Source organism: Alligator mississippiensis, chromosome 4, assembly GCF_030867095.1.
Source record: "Alligator mississippiensis isolate rAllMis1 chromosome 4, rAllMis1, whole genome shotgun sequence".
Taxonomy (NCBI): domain Eukaryota; kingdom Metazoa; phylum Chordata; order Crocodylia; family Alligatoridae; genus Alligator; species Alligator mississippiensis.
In genome coordinates this window covers 137,884,820-137,906,564 of record NC_081827.1, presented here as the reverse complement: position 1 = coordinate 137,906,564, position 21,745 = coordinate 137,884,820, and the positions used below count along the sequence as shown (strand labels likewise).

At 40.8% G+C, this 21,745-nt stretch overlaps 1 protein-coding gene across 1 annotated transcript in view; it reads left to right on the top strand.

The window, feature by feature from the left end:
- LOC102562053 (potassium voltage-gated channel subfamily KQT member 1) overlaps positions 1 to 21,745 on the top strand; it is an 819,206-nt gene that overhangs the window by 613,833 nt on the left and 183,628 nt on the right. The gene's annotated exons all lie outside the window — the stretch shown is intronic.

Here is a 21,745-nt window from a genome sequence, read left to right as displayed (position 1 = left end):
TTAGTTTGAGCCAGCTCTGCAGCGTCTGTATAGATCAGGCATTTTAGTGGGCCTTGGTGCTTTTATCTAATAGTTGGTTGAAGTCTTTGCCTTCTGTCTGACTTCAGATAATATGGCTTCTCTCTGGAGAAGAAAACAACCTGAAACCCCTTGCCTTACCACATCCACTTTCCCTCCACAGGAGATATAAATGCATTTGCTTTGTACACAATCTCTTTTGAAGTATCTTTTAGGATTTATCTACATGAAAACACCAGAGAAATTAATTCAGAATGATGCACAGTTCTGAGCTCAGGAAACAGATCTTGGAGTCATTGTAGAAAGTTCTCTAAAAACATTAGCTCAATGCACAAAGAGTGACCAAAAAAGCCAATAAAATGTTGGGTATCATTAGGAAAGGAATTAAAAAGAAAATGAAAAACATTGTTATGCCACTGTATAAATCCATGGTGCACCCACATCTTGAATACTGCATGCAGTTCTGGTTTCCACCTCTCTTTTTTAAGAGATAGTGGAATTAGAAAAGATACAGAAAAAGACAACAGAGGTGGTCATGGATATGGTACGGATGCCATATCAGGAGTGATGAAAAAGGCTATGACTTCACTCTGGAAACAAGGAAGCTGAAGAGGAGCAAGATAGAGGTCTTTAAAATCATGAAGGGTGTGGACAAAGTGAATAGGGAACTGTATTCACCAAGTATCAGAATAGCACAACTAGGAGACACCCACTGAAATTAAGAGGCAGCTGATTTAAAACAAGCAAGAGGAAGTACTGGTTTACATGGCACACTGTTAACTTGTAGAACTTGTTGCTCCAGGAAACTATGGGGATAAATAGTATAACCAAGTTCAAAAATGGATTAGATAAATTTCTGGAGGACAAGGCCACTGAGAGATTTTAGGGTGTGGGCACAGAAACACTTTGAGCCCTTTCAAAAGGGAATGTTTCAAAAGGGCAGCAGCTGGTACGTTCCAATTGTTATGTGTAAACAAGATGAGAGCAAGTCAAATGCAGAAAATCTGGTCCAACTATAACACTCCTTCATCCAGGGCTAAAGTTGGAGTGGTTTGGCTACATTGGAATTATTCTCAGCTAGTTCACAGCGCAGGAAAGAGGTCACTAGATATTTTAGTGGAAGTTAGCATGTTACTTCTGTTCTATAAGTAGCATAGGCAGTGTGAAAAAAAACATCTCCATGGCATCATGGAGGAGGAAAGTTTGTAGGAGGTCTTGGTTTAGGATGGACAAAGGTTAATGTGTTGAAGATGTGACAGCAGCACAAAAAAAATAACAGCTTTTTGGTGGTTGAAAGTTTTCAAGTATAATATTCAAAAACAAAAGGGACCTGCAGGGCCCATCTCTTATATGGAAAAGACAGGGAGATCCTCATAGGTGATCGGCCATTACTTAGGGTGCTGTTGGGATGGAACCTCAGACAGATGCACAGCTATGAAAATGGACAGTTCTGGTATTTGAAACTAAGAGCAGCAAACATGTAACTTTCAGGTCTGAGCTCACAAGATTCCCACCCCATTCCTCCTCTTTGATCACAAGAGACTTTTTTAAGGGAACAGTATCATAACCCTGAGATTCGATACGTCTGGCACCTTCTTTTAATGCAGTAGTGGGGTCATCCAGCGCTTTTTGTTTGTTTTCCCTTAGTTTAGTTGGGCTACCTACATGTTCAGTAACCAGCTACAGTAGTAGCATTAATTAGAATTTCCAGGATCTTTTTTATTAGGTTATTCATCACAAGAGCCAGTACCTCAAACCTCAATGGGGATAGCATTCTCCCATTTAATTTGGTTTTCACCTATTAGCTTCACCTCAGGCTAGAACTAACCTCAGAAGATTTAAAAATTATCTAGATTGCACATGATTCATTTTAATACCCTGTGGACACATCCAGACATGCATGGATGTTTGGTTCCCCTGGGACAAGTAGTGGCAGCACACCTTGTGCCGCCACTTCTTGTGCCCGGGAATGCCCATGTCACATGCACTTCAGCGCATGGCAAGTTGCCCTGGGTGGTGTAGGGGAGGCTGGGGCCAGCACTGTGCTGGCCCCATCAGCCTTACCTGGTGTCCTGGGGGCCTCCTGGAGCTGCAGACACGGCAATCCTGCCAGGCAGAGCCTGGCTGGCAGCCACAGTGTAGCTCTGTGTGGCCCGGCTCTGCTTTTTAGCAGCACATGTTGCCCGACTGTGCACTGCTTCGGATTTTTTTTCTTTTCCCATGGATATCTGTGGGAAAAAAAATGAAGCAGCTCACACTTGGGCAGCGTGCCCTTGCAGCATGGAGTACTCTGGACTGTGCAAACATGTTTGCAGCACCACATACTGCCTGACCATACTCATCTGGACACACCCTGTGGGTGCAACTACACAAGACGCTGACTGCACGGTAGCTTGATACTATTCCGCAGTAGCATCATGTGGCAAAAACTACGATGTGACACCACTGAACAGTAGTATTAGGCTAATGAACAGTAACATCACAAGAAAGGCATTCACTGGCACTGCTGCACCACAACTCAGGTTATTGTGCATTAATTTATTACTTTTTTATACAAGTACTAAATAAGTACTTGTTTATACAAGTATTGAATTAATGTACAGTAACAACTGTGCAGTAGTGTCTCATGTAGACAAAGCCCATGTAAATCATTTCCAGGCATGCAACTTTGCTTCCAGGAAGGAAAAAAAAGAAATAACCATTTAATTATTAAAAAATATTCTGTAATTCTCTCTTTTCTCCTTTCCATTCGGCTTCCTGACAGCCACAGCTATACCTTATTAGGAGTAAAACACATATGGCATCAGTCATGTTAACTTAAACATCTGATAATTTGTCAGTCACTCCAGGTCTGATCTTAATTCCATTCAAATCAGTAGGAGTTGAGTCGTGTACTAAATATGTCACAGAACTTTTTCCAAGATGGTTAGCCCTACTGATTTGGCCTTATGCCAACTTGGGTAAATAAACTCTTCTTTTAAAAATATCCCTTTGTAGTTTAAATTTGAAGTTGTTTATTTTTGTTTTGTTTTGTGTTGTTTCGGGAGGGGATGGTTTGGGGCTTGGGGGGGGGGGGAAAGGGGGGGTAGCAGTTCTTACTTCAGGAATATGTTCCATAGTGCTGCCAGAGAAGAAAGACTATTACAATCTACGCAAGAGACAGGCATTTTAGAGAATACCCAAGGAATCCTTTATGAGGCAAGCACTAATAGAAGTCATAGTTTGCAGTAATTGCTTTTACATAACAGATAAAGTCTGCTTTTACTGTAATGTTTCTACACTTTAAAAACTAAAAACAAGAAAAGACATAGAAAGATAAACCCCTCAAATCAGCATAATAGGCAGAAACTAATCTAGGCCTAATGTAACTAAACTAATGCTATCTATCTCAAAAGTCTGCAGGAGATCTAAGCAAGCTGTAACTCTTACTTTTGTTGGTGAAAATTATACTAAGCCTTTTTTATCAGAACCATATCAGATTAATAGAATAGTTTTTGGGGGGGATAAGTACACAAGCAAATTACTGAAAAGTAAACCAGGGCAGGAATTGCAGCACATTAGCAGCATGTGTGTGTGTCTTTTAATCACATAGTAAATAAAAGATTAATCCACGGCAATTTACCTCTTTTTCACTCAGTGCTTCTGTTTACCATAAAATAGCTGGCTGAGATATTTGAATGTTCTTACAAGAATCTAAAATTAAACTTTTTGTTACTGAATCTTCTGTGAGTGACTGATTTAAAATTATACTTTATTCCCTTACTATATTCTGTAATGGCCAGTGGGGCAGCACTCTTGTCCATATCAGTGTGCTGAATCATCTTGTTTCTTATGGTACTTGTGAATACAACAGCTGGCATGCCGTATATCCCCACCCCTGTGCACAATGAGCAATTTGTTTGTGTGCCCATGCCCTTTGGCTGATTTTTGAACTGCAGTTACAGCTTTTTGCCGATAGTGAAGAAGGGCATATCCAAGACTACTGTTATAATATTTTGCCCCAGGTGTGTTTTGATGTATAGTGAGATCATAGTTTGCTAACCTCTGGAGTACCGTCAGTCTCTCCATCTCATCCCTTTTACAGTTCTAATTCAGCTGAGTCAGGTACTGCTAGATAGAGGAACTGTGGAAAGGTCACTTTTTGAGTGTTGCAATTTGAACAATCTATAAAACACAGAGTCCCATTGCCTACTATTGCTGCAGTTAAATAAGCCCCTTGAAACATTTTAATCTTCATTCTTTGTTTTCTCTGGAAACCTATTGATCAAGATAGACTTTGGCTATCTTCAGTTTCCTAATCCAAATTGAGATCTGCAGTCCAGACAATATTGGTTCTCAACATACACTTCCTCTGTGGTTTCAGTGATAACTGATAAATATGAAATAATGAGTGTAGAACATCCTGTCATCTCCCAGGGGAGGCTTTTGGATTTTATGGTGACTGATTGTTCAGCATCCCATAACATTTGAGTACTGTAAGACAGATCTGCCAATATTCAAAAATGTCAGGTTTAGGGACCTGCCAGTCTGGAATGTATGATTTAAGAACTTTCAAGTAAAACATTAATTTATAGATCCAGTAGCCTCGTCTAACCTGTTTATCACAATTTGTTAGTACTGCTTTATTTTTACATATTTCTGGATGTCTAGTAAGTTGCTTAAAAGGTAAATTTACCCAAATTATAGTCTACTTTTCTAGTTATTTCTTCTATTTTCCATTAAAATATTCCACATCAGGAAGACAGTCTTTTTCCATGGACATAAATCTGTCTTTCAATCCTATATCTGTCCAGTTACTTGCAAAGGCGATGAGAAGCCTCCAAATGAAATAAGGGTAGAATAAATTGATGTTAGAAATACTAGTTGATATTTCTTAAAATCCAACAATTTTCCTACAATTTTCCAGTCCAGCTGTAGGTCTTGTTTACTCAAGGAAATGTGGATTCCAGAGAATCCAGAGCATCTGAGGAAACAACTTGTATTTCTGCACAGCAAAGGATAGGTGCAATTGTAACAAGTCTTAGCATACCTGTGCTAGCTTCATCTTGCTAGCACAGGTAACTAGGCATTATCTTACTAACTCTAGACATGATCTTAACAACTCAAAAATCAGCAGAGGCCCTCTCACAAATTGTTTTTTTTTTTTATATTTAGACCTGAAATCTGAAGATACCACATAAAACCAAAGTCTAAACAGAAGTGGGTTATTTTTTTTCATGAACCTGCCCTGTGGCTTTGTGTCATGTCAAATCATAGGAAAATAATTCATTACTAAGTATAACATCTTGTGTAGATCAAGATAAAATGTGGTTTTGCTAATCTCTTTCTCTTGGGGTAGTTTCAAATACAATAGACAACAGAAGAAGAAAATCCAAGTATCATACTTGGTGCTGGATAACACATTTCTGTTACTTCGGTGCTTCATAGTAATCCTGCAGTGTATATGGGGATAAGAAAGTAATTTGGTGAAAGTGAGGTAAAACAGCTAATACTGAACAGGATAAACTGCAGTTAATTCAGCCATCAGGAAAATGACCACTGAAACATGGTCTTGATATGTCATTTTGAGTCAGGCCAGGTTATGATTTCAGCCAATCCACTCCTTGTTTAAGTTAGTGCTAAAAAGACCATTTGACAGGCTGTCACTCTCACAAACTTCATGCAGCAGTTATAAAGCAACCAAAATACATTGGTCTGGTGTGGCAAGGTACACAGACATCCAAGCTAGTGCAGTTTTTCTTATACTGTTTGTATATCAGAAGTCTTTCTGAGAGGTAAAGATGTATTCTTAGCAGGAAACAAAATCCAGTGGATCTTGTGGTGTTTATGAACTAGTTAGAGCACAGATTTGCACTAGTGAGAGATCAAGCTGGATTTGTCTATAAACAAGTGTATTTTTGCCCTAAGAATTTTGCCAGGCATTCTCTCAGTTAGCAACTTTATTCTGCCTGAATTGCCCTTATACCTCCAATCAACAAAACTAGTTCAGTAGAACATTATATAATAGACTACAGCTGATAAAATACAACTTAATCACTTTATACGATACATTGTTGAGAAATGAAGACCTTTCAGATTAAAACTTGTGTATCAGTTTATTAAAGAGCTATTTGCTTTCATTTTAGAAGAGTGTTTGATTAACAGCTACACACCCTTCCTGGTCCTTTAAAACTAGGAAATGTTCAAGGTTAGATGGTGCAACTTTTACTATCACAAGTAGTGGCATTAATTGCCTTGAGAGTGGGTGTGTCCTCACGTGCCTCCCATGGGGCAGTTGTTACTGTGCTCTCATTTAGTACTTGCTTTAGGAAGTACTAAATGACAGCACAGCATCAGCCATTACTGCACTGTCCCAGCGGTGCACGATTATTTTGAGCAGCTACATCACCATAGCAATGCACTATGGTGAGGTAGCTCATCGCTACATCAACATAGCTTTGGCATTACAGTTTGTACCTGCCAATGCTACTGGCTTCTAATTATCACTGGAAAAATATAGTTTGGAGAAACAGCTTTATCTACAAAACTGCATGGGTGGCAGAACAGTGTTCCTTCAAGTAACTAATGGAGCTGATATAAGGCCTAAATGAAGTAATAGAATTATAGAAAATTAGGGTTGGAAGGGACCTCAGGAGGTCATCTAGTCCAACCCCCTGCTCAAAGCAGGACCAGCCCCAACTATATAATCCCAGCCAAATTTTTGTCTATCCAGGTCTTAAAAACCCTCAAGGATGGAGATTCCACAACTTCTTTGGGTAACCTGTTCCAGTGCTTTACTACCCTGCTAGTAAGAGAGTTTTTCCTACTATCTAACCTAAACTTCCTTTGATGCAACTTGAGATTATTACTCCTTGTTCTGTTATCTGCTAGTAGTGGAAAAAATCTAGCTCCATCCTCTTTGGAACCACCCTTCAGGTAGCTGAAGGCTGGTATTAAATCCCCTCTCAGTCTTCTCTTCCCCAAACTAAGTAAGTCCAATTCCCTCAGCTTCTCCTCAGAAGTCATGTGCCCTAGCTCTCTAACCATTTTTCTTGCCCTCTACTGGACTCTCTCCAATGTGTCCACATCCTTTCCATGAGGGGCCCAAAACTGGACACAATAATCCTGAGATGGCCTCACCAGTGCTGAACAGAGGGGAATAATCACTTCTCCCGATCTGCTGGCAACACTCCTACTAATGCATCCCAGCATGCTGTTAGCTTTCTTTGCAACAAAGGCATGCTGTTGGTTCATCCCTGCTGCATGAGGGGGTCTCTGCCACAAGCCCTCAGAAGCCCCAATTGCTGCTGCTACAACTGGTGAGTGCGGGGCTTTTTTTTTTTTAAGTGCCAGGACGCTGGGCTGGGTGGGGAATGGGGCTGTGCAAGGCAGCCATGGGGGCTTCTCCCACGGCTCCCCCCACCCAGGGAGAGGCAGGAACAGCCGGAGGAACCACAGGAGAACCTGCAACCCCCCGGCTGTGCCTGCCTCTCCCCGGCCAATCCAAATCTCCAAATCAGCGCCGAAACAGCATTAAAACTCCAAAACAGATTCAGTCAAATTGAAACAGAACAGTGATCCGAAACACCAAAACAAATCACTGTCCCTCCAAAATGGCCGAATCCAAAATGGAAACAAAACATGGCTGTTTTGCACAGCCCTTGTTTAAGGGCTGTGGACAAGGGAGAAGAGATTGATGTCATATATCTTGACTTCAAAAAAGCCTTCAATCTGGTTTCCTATGATCACCTCTTGGAGAAACTGGCCAATTGTCGCCTTGGGTCCTCCACGATCCACTGGCTGGAAAATTGGTTCCGGGGTTGGACCCAGAGGGTAGTAATTGATGGAAGTCACTCATCGTGGTGTCCTGTGACCAGTGGGGTCCCCCAAGGTTCTATCCTTGGACCCATACTGTTCAACATCTTCATTAATGATGTGGACACTGGAGTCAGAAGCGGACTGGCCAAGTTCACCGATGACACCAAACTTTGGGGCAAAGCATCCACACCAGAAGACAGGCAGGTGATCCAGGCTGACCTGGACAGGCTCAGCAAGTGGGCGGATGTGAATCTGATGGTGTTCAACACCGATAAATGCAAGGTTCTCCACCTTGGGAAGAAAAACCTGCAGCATCCTTATAGGCTTGGCAGTGCTATGTTGGCTAGCACTATGGAAGAAAGAGACTTGGGGGTCATCATTGACCACAAGATGAACATGAGCCTGCAATGCGATGCTGCGGCTAGTAAAGCAACCAAAACACTGGCTTGCATCCATAGATGCTTCTCAAGCAAATCCCGGGATATCATTCTCCCCTTGTACTCGGCCTTAGTGAGGCCGCAGCTGGAGTACTGCGTCCAGTTTTGGGCTCCACAATTCAAAAAGGATGTGGAGAAGCTTGAGAGAGTCCAGAGAAGAGCCACGCGCATGATCAGAGGTCAGGGAAGCAGACCCTACGATAACAGGCTGAGAGCCCTGGGGCTCTTTAGCCTGGAAAAGCGCAGGCTCAGGGGTGATCTGATGGCCACCTACAAGTTTATCAGGGGTGACCACCAGTATCTGGCGGAAAGTTTGTTCACCAGAGCGCCCCAAGGGATGACGAGGTCGAATGGTCACAAACTACTACAAGATCGTTTCAGGCTGGACATAAGGAAGAATTTCTTTACTGTCCGAGCCCCCAAGGTCTGGAACAGCCTGCCACCAGAGGTGGTTCAAGCACCTTCATTGAACATCTTCAAGACGAAACTAGATGCTTATCTTGCTGGGATCCTATGACCCCAGCTGACTTCCTGCCCTTTGGGCAGGGGGCTGGACTCGATGATCTTCCGAGGTCCCTCCCAGCCCTAATGTCTATGAAATCTATGAAATAACACTAGATTGGAAGCTTGGAGATCCACTAAAAAGGAGTTCCTTCCATTGAGAACCTTTTGATTTTTAACTGTATTCCCAGTTTGACACTACTCAAAATTATTTAAATAAAGATACTGCCACAACAATGGACCCTTTATTTGAACTTCCACTTTGTTTTTCTAACCCTGTCCATCTCTGCTTCCAGTGACAGGCCTGTTCATTGTTTTGACCTTTTTCTTTTTTTAAAAAGGTAATTTATTATGAGAACAGGATGTAACACAATTGAATGAAACATTTCAAAGGTATTGCTTCTTTCTGCCAGACAGATGCCAACTGCAATGTAAACAACAGCCAGGCAGCACTGTGAGTGTCTACTTGGGATGACCCAGGAAGGATAAAAGTGATGCAAGTATAAAGCTGGCAGCAGGGGCTCCAGGAGTTCTAATCCTGGCTTTGTCACTAACAAAATTTACTGGGACTTGATTTTTGGAAGTATTTAGCATGCCTGCTTTTTTGAGATGTAATGAGAATGGTGGGTGCTCTGTACCTCTGGATAGTTACACATAGGTCAGGTCTGCTCTTAGGGTAGAAACTGACATTTCCAAATGGAAGCAGACCAGCTGTGGTGGGACATGTCACCCAATGTAGGACAATAGGTAATGTCTTCCCCTTGCCCAAAGAATTCCCGTGCCCGTTGCTGCCCTGGGTTTAATTCTGTGCTGGCCCATGCCACGTACAGAGGGGACTCAGGAGCTAGGGAATTCCAGCACCCCATGCCTCCATGTGGGGACCCCCATTGACCCATGCCTCTTTATGAAGCACAGGCTGCTGCAGGTCCTGGCAAGGAGGTACAGGGCACTGGAGATTCCCTGGCTCCCATGCTGCACTGTGCCTGGACCCATGTTGACTCGTGCCTCCACCTAAAGCATGGATTGGCACAAGGGTCATGCAGATCCCAGCATGGAGCCACAGGGCACCCAGGATTCCCTGAGTCCCATGCCTTCATGCCAGGACCTATGCGAGTTTTCCCCACTTGCAGAGGTGCACCCCTAGATTTTCCCTGATTACTGAGATTTGTCCTGGGTGTCTCTGTAAACAGGGTAAGCCAGGCAGGCTTCCAGGGGTTTGAGAGTCCCAATCCTAGCTAGAGTGTACAAGATCAGGCCCTTCAAGCCCCAGAACACCTGCCCAGGGCGGTGGGAGAGTGCAGGAAGTTCTAGGCATCACAGCAAATAGGCACCTGCCACAGTAAAGCAGCACTGATGTGGCATGACAAATGGAAGGGACATCTATTTGCTCATCATTTGTGCTGCCATAAAAATTATGATGGCACCAGTGCAACATCAGGCCACATCTGTTTTTACCCTTAAAAATCTTTGTGTTGATTAACATGTGAAATTGTTTATAGCACTGTTATTATACTGGCAAAATCTGTGCTACAGACACAGCTCTACAGGCATGAAAAAAGTACTTTTGCTGCTAGTTTTTTCTACACAAGTAACTGGAAAAAGCTCCATAGCAGAAACACTCTGTTGCTGCTGCATGCCTTACTAGGGGCTTTTGCTGGTATAAAAATATCACCCTTGCCTTCCTTTGACTGTTGTTATATACCAGTAGGCATTTTAAGGAAAGGCCACGTATAAAATTCAGCTATGACTATGCCATCATAGTTTTAGCATAGACTAGGCCTCACACTCTGTCTCATTTTCAGCATCTTGATCCTGAGAGTGACGCTACGTTATTTCATAGATGTACTGCGATGATTATTACATTAAGAATTGTTAAATGCATTCAAAATCAAATGTGTGCATAAATGTTATGCATTCCAGGTATAGCTACAAGGATGTATGGTTTTGGTAGCATGCAACCTGCATATCCAGGAAAACTACAAAACCCTTTGATTTTTCAAATTGCTCGCTGTGAAATAAGTTTTTAAAAAAGCAATTCTAGAGTAATGTGGAATGTTTAACCTTTCCAGGTTCCCTAGTTCTCCTCTGCCTGGTACATCAAAGAAGAAGCCACAGTGAGACATCTGTCGCTAGTTAATGTCATGGTTATGGCAGTAGAACCTCCTCTTCTGTTTGGTTCAGTGTGGTCAGCCTTTTGATGGATGCATTCAGCCTTCATCCAGTTTGATCATTCCGTTCAGCCCCTTGTTCAGATCTGCGTGTGAACATGAATGTCCTGACCTGAGATCCTTTTTAATACAGCAGGGATCCTTGATATAAGCCATCAAAGGAAACCTTTGATCTTTTGACTATCTCTTAGTCATCTGCAACACAATGCAAATAACGAAAACAAAGCAAAGGAGTAGAGCAGCTACATTAAAGAATCAGCCTTGCTTGCCGGCAAAGAAGCTAATCATTGCAGTGAGGTTTTATCCTTTCGTTAAATCAAAAAAAAAAAATCCTGTATTCAGCAGCAAAACCCTTTTGTTATTTTGAGATATGCAAGGAACTTTAGCATCTATGCTTTTTATTAAAATGATATATTCTAGAAACATTATTTTCCGCCAACAAATATAACAGACTGAGTATTTATAAAAGAAATGGTTATTTGCAGCTAATGGAAAGTATCACTTATTTCTTCATAATTACCATGCTTCTTTTTAGAAGTGACATTTGAAAATAGTTTCAAAGGCCTAGGGTTCAACTGTAGATTATTTTTTCACTGGTTTGCTATACCAGGAATATGTATAGATATCAAACTTTGATGTTCAGTGAGCTTCAAATTAACTTACTAATGACAGACTGTCTCTAGTTTGTTTTTTTCCTTATGTTTTGGGGTTTTGTTTTGGCTGTTTTGTATGTTGTTGTTAATTTTGAAGGGGTTTCTTTTCCCCACAACGGGTACTTGAGGAAAAGGGGTTTTGATCCAAAAGGTGACAGTGACATAATTCTTAAACGTTCTGAATTTTTATTTTTTAATTGAGTTTTTATTTTGCTTTTGTGGTATCTCCTAAAACCAAAACATCAGTTTGATCCAAATCAGAAACAAATGTGCATGACAGCTGTAACCTGAAAGAAAGTATGTGTGGGTGTGTATGAGAGAGAAATCTTTTTCAGGTTTCAGATGTTAGATGCTCTTGCTTATACATGTTTATTTTCTCACAGTCATTTTATGTATAATCAATTTTGATGTGGTGAAAATTTCAGATGTGATTAAAGCTGTAACATTTGAAATGTTTTAGTCAGCCGCAGAACAGATAAAGCTCAGAAAACTCTCACCAGTTTCCCATCATACTTTATTATCAGTGGTTTTCAGTCCTGTTAGCCATAGAGGAAGTCTCTGAGATAGCATAGCATCCCTGACCAATTCAGTTCTTGTCACCTCTGCTATGACTGCTAACAAGTTGGGCAGTTAGCATTGGCTGCAGCAATGGTGACAATCTGAATGCATTTATATTAGTTTAAATAGTAGAGATTCACTGAATAGGAGAATCTTCCATTGAGAGCCTTCTGATTTTTAACTGCATTCCCAGTGTGATATTAGCCAGATAATGAAACCCAGGTAACAAAACTGGTTTCCAAAGAAAAGAGCTGATTTCATCAATGCTCAGGAACTCAAAACTCAATGGCAAAATTTTTGTTATGATCCTTCCCGGCAGCCAGCTCTTGAAACAAGCATGTCCCATGATATGTACCATGATACTGTGAATTCACATACAAGCTGCAGTTATTTATTTATTTTTTTATTTATTTAAAGTTTCTCATTCAAAATCCAAAGGCTTGCAGTTGTATAAGGAGGTCTTGATAGATAAAATGAGCCAGATTAAATCTGGGCCTTTGGTGCCTGTACACAAGCACAGGGGCTGCTCTGAGATGCTGTAATTACAGCGTGTTGGAACAGACTTGATTAATCAAGTCTGCTGTAGTGTGCTGATTACCATGCTCTAGCAGCCTCCTGCATCTCATGTATCAGCATCCCTGGGCTTCAAAACGGTAGCGGGGGTGCTTGAACTAAAGCTCATCAATTGAGCTTTAGTTCATGTGCCCCCACCACTATTTTGAAGTGGAGGGATGCTGATACATGAAACTCTGTGGTGCTTTAATTGGAGTGACACTTGGAGCTACTCTTAATTAAAGCGCCACCCAACCCTAACCCCCAGAGCACATGTAAAAGTGCCCAAAATGCCAGTAGGGTAACATCAAGGATGAAGTTGATGTAATAGTTCTAAGCACATATTTAATATTTTTTTACTCATTTAGATTCCAATGTTTTGACCATTAAAGATTAGGGTATGGCTCTAATACTCCTCTCCATCAAGAAATACACACTTAGGATGGAATAACTGTGTGTACAAACACAGAGTGGAGAATGACTGGCTTGACTTTGGTACAGCAGAGGACCTTGAGATGACAGTGGACTGGCCATAAACTGAATATAAGCCCATAGCGTGTTCTTAGTACAAAAAAGCCAACAGCATCCTGAGCTGTATTAACAGGAGCATCACTTGCAAATCAAAGGAAGTGTTTTTTCCATTGTATTTGGTACTTGTGAGGCTTCATCAGGAGTACTGTGTCCAGTTTTTGGGCTGCACACTTCAAGAAAGATGAGGATAGATTAGAAAGCATCCAGTTTAGAATGACAAAAAATATGAGAGGTCTGGGAAGCATGACTTCTGAGGAAATGCTACTTTCCTATGATCTTACTGTCACTAGATTTTGGAGGTAATTGAAATTTGGTAATTTAGGATCACAGTACTATAAATGTTCCTTTGCTTCATCTTTAATGTGTGTGGGACTATGTTACTTTCCCTTTGAGTTTCACAACTTTCATTGGCCTCAAACTGGGGCATAGGTAGAGTTGTACAGGAACTGGAATTTCTGTTCATGGAAAAATTCACTTTTCTGGGAAGAAATTATTCCTTTATGAAGAAAAGTGAGAGGCAAAATTTGAAAATTCCAGATAGCAAGCCAGACAAAAAGATTGATACCCCAGCGCCATGAGAATGTGGGGAGCCAGGCTGCCTATCAGACAGTTGAGAGGCCAGCGAGAGACAAGTCATGTTAGCTGGCGAGCCTGCCCACTTTTCATCAAAAGTTTCTATGGAATCAACATATGCCTGCAAAACATTTCAATTACACCAAATGAGCATTTTCCATTAGGACTCTTCTATTGACTTTTTATCAGCTCACATCAAAACTGATGACTTTTACCTGTTTTGTCATTAAAATCAATAGAAACCAAGTTTGTTTCCTACTTTGATGTTAAGCTGTAAATCAGCTCAGGTTTTCCAGTGAATTTAAGATGCATTTTCATCAAAATATCCAAATAAATGTAATATGGTCCCGTTTTTTAACACTAGTTTCCCACAGATCTGTCACATAGGCCCTGGTTACTATTATATCCTTTGTTATTTGTTTTTGGTGCACTAAGGATGAAAGAAGTCTTCAAAGCCTTTCCAATAAAGTGCCTAAATGCTTTAGTTCAATTGAATTATAGGACAGGATTATTGTATGTATTTATTCAGGCATGAAGAAATGACTGAGAGGAAATGTCTTAATTCAGTGGTGATGGAAGTCAAACTGCCTGGTGGTTTCAATTTGTAATGTCTAATTTATAACAGCATATGTTCATGACAGTGACATGGGGCAGACCTAGTTGGTTGATTCTTGGATGGTTGCTTCTTGGTCCAGGGTTTCCAGCCTTAGACAGGCAGGGTGGAAGGGCAAAATATGGTGAGTCTTTAAGACTGAGAAGGTTTGTCTCTCATCATTCAGTAGTAATATCTCAAACTGACAAAGGCTAAGGACAAATGTAACTTTTAACCACTTTAAAAGGGAGGGAGAGCTGCCCCTCTGGTGTGTGCATTAGTTCTTAAGCTGTAACTGTTATGTCGGCAGTAGCAATGCAAGTGAACTAAACTGCTGTAGTTTTAATTCTGAATGAAAAAGGATTAAAATTGTAATAGTTTTTTTTCTATTTGTAGCACTGCAAAAGCATACCATTGTAGCAGTTACATCATAATGACTTGCATCAATATCATTTGGTATTGATACAGTTACATTTGTCTAGAGCTAAGAGGGATTCCTGGACTTTCCAATCAAAGGAAATCTGCCACTGACCTGTGGGATGGAAGTTGTGGCGCAAAATACCAAAAGATAAAAGATGAAAACGAAAAATCCAGGGCTCTGTCAAGGTCATGAAAACCTCTAGTCAGCTTACCCACATGTCCCCACCTTCACAGAAAAAAACTGGAAATACAAATGATACAAATAGCTGCTATAAAACTTCAGGTTTATAACATATTTTCTTAAACAATAAACAAAAGAATAAATTATGCAACTACTCTTCCCCTCATAAAAATAGATTCCACTCAGTGATTTTTGTAATTCTTATATAGGAACTGTTGTGAGCAAAAATATGTATTTGTAGTCATATAATTATCTCTTGCTGCACATTAGCTTCTGGACACACTAGCCTTTCTGCCTGCTAATTATCCACAGACAAGCCCAGACTCAAATTTTGCAAGGGCTGGTAATTGTTCTGTAACTATCAACCTGGTAAAAGCAGCCTTTTCTTCAGATGCCGTTGTGACTTCTAAAAATATAGGTATATTTTCTTTTTTTTTCACAAGAGAGGGGGGAAGATTGGTGCCATGGGATGGTTAGAATGCCACAGTGCATTTATCAGTTTCAAAAGGGGGGGTGAACAATTTTGAACCAGTTTTGAAGCTTAGTTCATAACAGGCTGGAGCTTAATAGGTGCTGAAATACACCTGGTTAGAACTCACACCAAGTAGAAGAAAAACAAAAGCCCAAGTAGCATTCTCATTTTTGTCACTATAACCACATTTTGAGGGTTCGATTATACAGTAGTTTTGTATAAGCAAACTCCTTACATCAGTGCAGAACTGCAAAGTGCCATGACTGAGCTTTAAACTAGTATTCCTTTGCTTTCTGCTGTTCTTTCATGTTTATTTTCTAAGTATTATTTTCTAAAAGTAGTTTAAAAATTGATTGTTAATTTACTTTTTCTAAACTTTTCTTCCATGAAAAACAGAGGATACGTATATACTTACCCACCTGAATAACAGTTTTTGTCCTTCTTGAGCGCATCTACACCAGATGTTTTATTGTGCACTTGAGCAAACTGCTGCATAGTAAGTATCACCGTGTACACATGCAGACCCTTACTGCAAAGTAATTTGCTCTACTTGGCAGTTAATTTGCTACCTGCCAATGCAAGTAGCAAATTGGCTACCAAGTAATAACTGCACAGTAAGACATGTGTAAACAGCTGACTAGGAGCAAATTTGCTCTGCCCTGCAGAGGAAGAATTTCCTGCCCAGCCTGGAGCTGGCTAGGACCTGCCCCAGACTGGGACAATCCCTGGTCAGCCTTGGCTTGCCCAGGGAAATCTGCAGCCTGGAGCTGACTGGGGACTGTCCTATTTCAGACAGTCTGCAGCCAGCTCTGGGCTCTACCTGCAGATTTCTTTGTGCAGCATGGGGCTGGTTGAGAACTGTCTTGGTCAGGGGCAGGTCTCAGTCCTGCAGCTTTTTCCTAGCCCTATCGGGTGATCAAGACACAGGGTTTGGAAAGAGCTGTGGGGGAGGGGCAAGTCCCAGACCCCTGACCAGTGATCCACTCATGGGGCATCTGCCCCACTGGTGGATCAGGGCAGGGGGCTAGGACCTGCCCCTCCCCCACCTCTCTTTTCAAGCCCCCTGCCCCCAATCAGGGAGCTGGGATGGGAGCTCCCTGCTACTGGGGCAGACAGACATTGTCCCCACCTGGGCTCCCCACCCTAGCAGCAGGCACCTCCCAGGGGCAAGGAGCAATCTCTAGCTGTCTTCTGGCCTCGGGCTCCCTGTCAGCCCCTGGGCTAGCACCCAGGGGGAGCCTAGAGCTCCCCCTGGCTGTTGCAGGAGGCCAATGTGCAGGGCCGGTGGGGGTAGGAGCAGACTTGCTTCCAGGAGCAGCAAATCTGCTCCCAAATGGGTGCATATGGGTGCACCTGCCCAAGGTGGGTTTGCTGCAGAGTAAATGACTCTGGAGTAAACCCATCCAGCAGCATTTGCATGTGTAAGCTTTTTGGTTTTTTGCCTTTTGTGAGTTAACACTGTGCAAGTTTTAAATCATTTTTTGAATATTTTTAATTGTATTTCTTATAAATCTGTTATTTTTACACTTAATAGCTTTTGACCCATTATGTGCTCTCTTTTTCTACATGTTAAAAAATCACCACCAATAAAACCAGTGGAAAATATATTGTTGTTATATTGTGCTGGTACACTAGGGACCAAATTTTATTCCATCATAAGTACTGCTGCACAAGAGAGTTCATAGTCTCAGATTTAGACATAATGTTACTGGTGGAAAACAGACTCCTGTAGAGAACATAAAGAATATGGATCGAATTTTTTACAAAGAATAAAATGTTCGTTCGCACAAATCCACTCATCTGTACATGCACTTGTACATACATGCATGCGCGGAGGCACACACACACACACACACACACACACACACACACACACACACACACACGTAAATTGGTGTATGAAAATTTGCAAATCTTCACTTTGGAAAAATATCTCAGAATTGACTCTGTATTGTAGGACAGCAACTTTGCCATTTTAAGAGGGAAAAAATGTCCTTTGTTGAAAATTAGACATGTCACCAAGGATTACTTTTAATGCAAATCTATTTTAGTGCTCATAAATACTAGTTACAAAGTGCAAAACAAGAAACATTACTCAAACACATCAATTTAAATCAAAGTACTAGGAGTGTCAATGAGAGCAAGCTCACTGAAAAAGCAATGCAGTGTCACTCCATTTAAGTAAAATAAGTCTGTGGATATATATATATATATATATTTTTTTTTTTTTTTGCAGTAATTAGAATTGAACAGAAATCCTAGTTGATATATTGTGTAACTGCTCCAAAGCTTAGTTTCCCTGGCTGAAAGCAGTCGTAAATGAGGTTTTTTTTATCCCTCTCTAAAGCTTATTACAGAGAAAAGGAACTGTTTGTAAATTGGCTCCAGACGGCTACCAGAAACTGCTATAACTGGATGGCTCGGCAACAAGAGGTTTTGGGGTTTTTTTAAGGTTATTTTAACTATGGGTAACGCTTTGTAATCTGCAACCAGAAAGAGCTGGTAGTCACTGAATTCATACTGGTCATGACTTGCTAATTTTTTGTGCAGCTAGCTACTGTCTGTCACCAAAATTGTCAGTGGACATGAAGTTTACTGCTTGCCCTGCTGTTTCTGTGACTACTGTTCTTTCCTGGTTGAAAAGCACACCTTAGCTGCTATATTGAATACAGTTTGAAGTTGGAACAGCCTGGTTAGCCTCAGTCTCTTGCTCTTGTTCCTCTCACCATACTGAAGCACCAGTCACTGGGAAGAAGAGGGTTGTACATCAGACACAGGAGACAGAACAGCTTGTGTTATAAATTATTTACTGGGACCTTTAAGAAAAGATTTTGCAATTTGGCCTATCACCTTTGAAATGTTGGGAAAAGAAGATAAAAGCCATTTAGCTTTTGTAATGGAAAATGGATGTTTGTTCCTTCTAACTGATCTCAGTGTTTTCCCAGAAGGTAAGGTGCACATCATCCAGTTTCAGACTTCTTACTCATCCTTAGTACCAGCCTAGGAAATGTCTTAGGGTGATACTACTTAGAAGCTTGCAGAGAGCTTCCTTTAGTTCCAGCCCCTTATTCTCTCTGATTGGGGTGTTGGCACTCTTTCAAGGATTCCTTAGTGTTTTGTCAAAGCACGTATTCGATTTTCTGCAACAGCTACTTTTGTATTTGAAATTATATAAAAATATGCAACTTACTGCTTGTTTTTCTTTCCATAATAAAACTGTATTGAATTTCTAAAAAAAAAAAAATACTAAGGCACCCAAATGAATTAGGAGCTCATGGAAAAAAAGCCAATGGAATTTAGATTCCAAAATCAGGCAAACAAAGTTATCTGCTAAGTTTTTTTAAAAAACAGGATTTATTTCCTAGTGTGAATGCATGCACGCACACACACACACACACACACACACACGCACACGCACACAGAGTCTGTAAGCATCAAAACAGAGATTAAAACAGGAAATCAGATGCCAGTCATCTATTCCATGTGAATTTTAGTTTATCAGCTATTTTTATCAGAGTACTATTTCAAAGACCAATTTTTTTCCATTCAACTTTTGTACAACAGAGGAGTGTAAGTTGTTTTTATGCAAGCAGTATGTGAGCTGGCACTCTTGCTTATAACATTTACCTACATACTAGAAAAGTGAAAGAGAGAGACATCACTGGAAATGCTGGTCACGTTTCATCTAGACTTTACGATAATATCTTGCCACAGTGACAGGTAGGTCTTGAATCTAACGTTGCTCTCACTAATGCTAGTGTAAATCTGAAGTGAATTCAATAAAGTCATGGAGTGGCACTTGCCTGAGGAGAATCAGACCCGTTTCTGTGAATTAATAAAGTTTCAAAATAGATGAAGAAACTTGTCTACCCTCTCATTTTCACTGAAACTTCCTATTCTCAAAGGAAAAAGAGAGAGGAGCTGGCAGACTGGACACTGTCAAAATGGATTTGGGGTTAATTTACCTGTTTGGCAGACATTTATTTTTATAAGATTTAATGGGCTGCTGAAAAGAGGAGTGCTGCTTTTCCCTTGATGGCAGTGTGATGAAAATAAATAACTTCTTAGGATTACATTAACTGGCACTTTAAAAGTTAACAGGACTTTCCACAATTGCAGCACCTGGAAAAAGCAGGTTTCACTGACATATACTGAGGGGTGACTGTGGAATAAAATGATATGATTCTGTTTGCAATTTCTGGATGCAGGACTCAGTCCTTCAGTTCTTTCTTGGGTGAAACCACCAAAAGAATTGTGTAGAATTGCAAGAATGTATCATATAGCCCATGGTCTTGGGGAACAAAGAAATTTTTTGTCATTGGAAACAAACAATAAATATATTTATGCATGCTGCCATGCTATGAATGTAGGAATTTTAAAAGGGTAATAAAAGAAAATCCAGGAGAAAGATTTTGTCTTCTAAAGTAATCATAAGGTATTTAATTCCACCCACCGCAATAGTATCTGCAGAGCTGATGACATCTCTCTTACAAAAATGACTGTGCAGCCTTAAAGAGTCATGAGACTAGTATGGTATGATTTGTTTTACAGAGGGTGGAGTAAGAATGAGGGCAAGGCTCAAGGTGTGGTTTTTAAATAGTACACTTAAGGTCATGGACTGACTGGCTCCAGTCAGATTATTGCCCTTATGTCTGCAGACAAGCCTCTTAATAACTATACCAAAGGGCCCTGGCTTCAGAAACAGCACACCGGAAGACTAGGCCATCTTCAGGATAATGTGCAAGGTCTATCCACCAATTACCACTACAGAGGAGTCAGCACTTTGGTCTTGGAATATTCATCTTTATTGATGCCATAGACATAAGAAATTTCCCATAATTAGAAGTGAAGTATGGAAATGGGTTTTTTGGGTTTTTTTTAATAAAGGAAAATGTGTCTATATAATGTTTCACTGAGAATATCTATGCATATGTATACTTTCCTCCTGTTTAGAAGGGCAACAAAATCAGGCCATGAAGAATTTCCCCATATTGTAAATCCCTTCCTAAACTTCTCTTTCTAGTACTTCCCCACTACCACTTGTGTACTAGTCTTCTGTTCCAATGTGCTGTATTACAACACATCAGAGCAGCTTCCCCACATGTCTACAGGCACCCATAACACAAGACTGTTATTTCAATTTAGGTAACCCCTTGAGGCAGGGATGCATGTCTCTGACATGCTTTCCTAGCTGACACAATCCAGTAGACCAGTTCCTAGGGACAGCATATGTCTCACTACGTGCGTTTCCAGGGGTGGAGATATGAAACATCCTGAAAAAAAGCAAAAATAGCCCCCAGCCTAAAAGAGAAAAGATTGCTGATGGCTCTAACAAAGATGTAGAGTATTCTTTCAGGTTCCTGAAGGAGGCTTTATCTCCTGGCCTCTGTACTGCTAAAACCTGAGATTGGCTCTGAAGTTTAAACAAGTAAAGAAAACCACCCAAGATAAGTTTGGGGAGGTGGTGTTACTAAGTCATTTTTCAGTAAGTAAGACTGGGCTTGAGGAGTCTTGTATTTGTGTCAGAAGGTTTTTGTGACTCCTTCTGAGCAGATGTATTCAGTTGGGACTGATTGTGACCACTCTGCCCTACAATATACCTTCAAGACACTGCTCAGTGTCCCAAGCCTTGCTCACCCACTTCTAGTTATTCACCCATACTGTTATGTGCTTTTACTGTGTAATGATGAACCTGAAAATTAGGAGTTGGGATGATAATTAGTGACATGACGTAGGGGTTTGTTTCCTTCATAGTATTCAGATACTGCAACAGGCCCTGATCTAAAATGAAGAAGAGAAAATAGTAATAAATAGAAAATATCTTAAAGATTCTGGAGACCAGGTAATTGCAAAAATTCTTAATTACAAAATTGGCCTTTCTTGAAATAACAACTTTGCATTGATTTAAAGGGAAGGATGTTCCTCCACATCCACTTCCTAAGAAAGGACTCTACCCAAACTACATGAGAAGTTTCCATCAACTGTTCTGAATTGAAAAAGACTGACTCCTGCATAACTGGTCTTTCATTTTGGGCTACAAGCCTTTATGAGAGTCATTGAAGGAGCCAAAATGATGGCAAGTCCAGGTACAAATCAACTATGGTAGCTGTTCAGCTCAAGGTACCCTCTCACTTGCTCCTTGGTACAAAGTATTAGACCTAACCATCAAAGCCTGTACTTTATTCTGCAGGACCTACCTTGGCTTCCTTCCACACTATAGTCAAGGTAGACAACCTTCAGACAGGAATTCCAGGATTGCCAGGACCTGTGACAGGCGAGTTCCCTGTTTTGT